The sequence below is a fragment of the Elephantulus edwardii genome, unplaced genomic scaffold (assembly GCF_000299155.1).
Source record: "Elephantulus edwardii isolate Elephantulus edwardi_28Jun2011 unplaced genomic scaffold, EleEdw1.0 scaffold00490, whole genome shotgun sequence".
NCBI classification, from domain to species: domain Eukaryota; kingdom Metazoa; phylum Chordata; class Mammalia; order Macroscelidea; family Macroscelididae; genus Elephantulus; species Elephantulus edwardii.
This window is the reverse complement of record NW_006400240.1, coordinates 295,581-297,222: the sequence shown is the minus strand read 5'-3', so window position 1 is coordinate 297,222 and position 1,642 is coordinate 295,581. Positions and strand designations below refer to the sequence as shown.

The 1,642-nt window shown below is 42.6% G+C and overlaps 1 protein-coding gene across 1 annotated transcript in view; it reads right to left on the bottom strand.

Annotated features, from left to right (window-relative positions):
- LOC102864311 (short stature homeobox protein-like) overlaps positions 1-1,642 on the bottom strand; it is a 13,160-nt gene that overhangs the window by 6,321 nt on the left and 5,197 nt on the right. The gene's annotated exons all lie outside the window — the stretch shown is intronic.

Below are 1,642 nucleotides of genomic sequence, written 5' to 3'. Positions count from 1 at the left end.
CTTCTCTTCTCTTCTCTTCTCTTCTCTTCTCTTCTCTTCTCTTCTCTTCTCTCTCCCCCCCTTCTCTTTGCTTGTTTCTCTCTCTGTGTCTTTCTTTCTCTTTAATTTTCAGGCCTCCCTCACCCCCCTCCCATCCACCCCCACCCCCAGGTCGGCAGACGCCTCAGAACCAATTTTTCCGCCCACCCGGTCCCGCCTGCGCTGGCTGCTGCTGTTGAGGTAATAGACTGGAGAAAGAAATAGTGTGGAATTAAATTACAAGTAATTTATTTTTATAGAAACAGTACATCAAGGGCCGGGAGATATTACACATCGCAGGCAGAAAGAAACCTCGGAGATGACATCAAAGTTGATGTCCCCTTCAGCAAAAGTTTAATCTTTTCATTAATTTATCGAGGGCAGCCCTTATCCATCTTCTTATGGGGGGTGAAGAGACAGAGAGAGAGAGAGACTGACAGACACACAGAGAGAGAAACAGACAGAGAGACACAAAGAGAGAGAGAGAGAGGGAGGCTGAGGGAGAGCTTTGGTCAGCCTGGTCTCTCCGGAGCCCAGATCTCCTGAGGCTACTGATGGTGCAGCCTGGACTTGCTGGGACGGAGGGGGCTGCACCTAAGGACCCTCACCCCTTCACCCAAGTCATCCGGGCTCTGGAAGCTCTCCTCACTAATGCCGAGAAGACCTGGGGCTTGTCTGTTCTTAAGTCAGCATTTTACTGCAGGGATGACTGGGGGAAATGAGAAGGTCATAAATGGGAAAGATACATAGATGGTAGATAGATATTGATAATAAATAGATATATAGAGATCGATAGATGATAGATATAGATAATAGATAGATAGATAGATAGATAGATAGATAGATAGGCTAGAAAGATGATAGAGAGATAGATCGATGGGTGGGTGGATAGATAGATAGATATGCTAGAAAGATGATAGATAGATAGATAGATAGATAGATAGATAGATAGATAGATAGATCTGTGGGTGGGTGGATAGATGAATAGATAGATAGATAGATAGATAGATAGATAGATAGATAGATAGATAGATAGATATGGTAGATATAGATAATAGATATAGAGATAGATAGATATTTATAATAAATAGATATATAGAGACAGATACATAGATAGATGATAGATAGATAGATAGTTTGCTAGAGAGAGAGAGAGAGAGATATTTAGGGGTATAGGAGATAAAGATTTCTGTATGTTGCTGATATATGCCATGGTCCCAACCAGGACTCACATTAATTCTATAAACAGCAGCTCTGACCCCTGCCCTGTCCTGCGATGTCCACACCCTCTCTGACAGGCTCCAGCCCATGTCTGCTGCAGTCACTCTGTCCATCCGTCTCATGAAGGGTCTTCCTCTCTGTCTCTCTGACCCTCCACCTTCCCCAGCACAATGTCCTTCTCCAAGCACTGACCCTTCCTGAGCACAGGCTCAAAGTAGGTGAGATGGAGTTTCACCATCTTATACCTCTGAGAACCATATTAGGTAGATAGATGGATCTATAGACACATAGATAGATAATAGATAAATGATGATGATAGATAGATAGACATACATAGATAAATACATAGCTACATAAGTGATAGATAAATACATGATAGATAGAGATAGAGATGATAGAGATA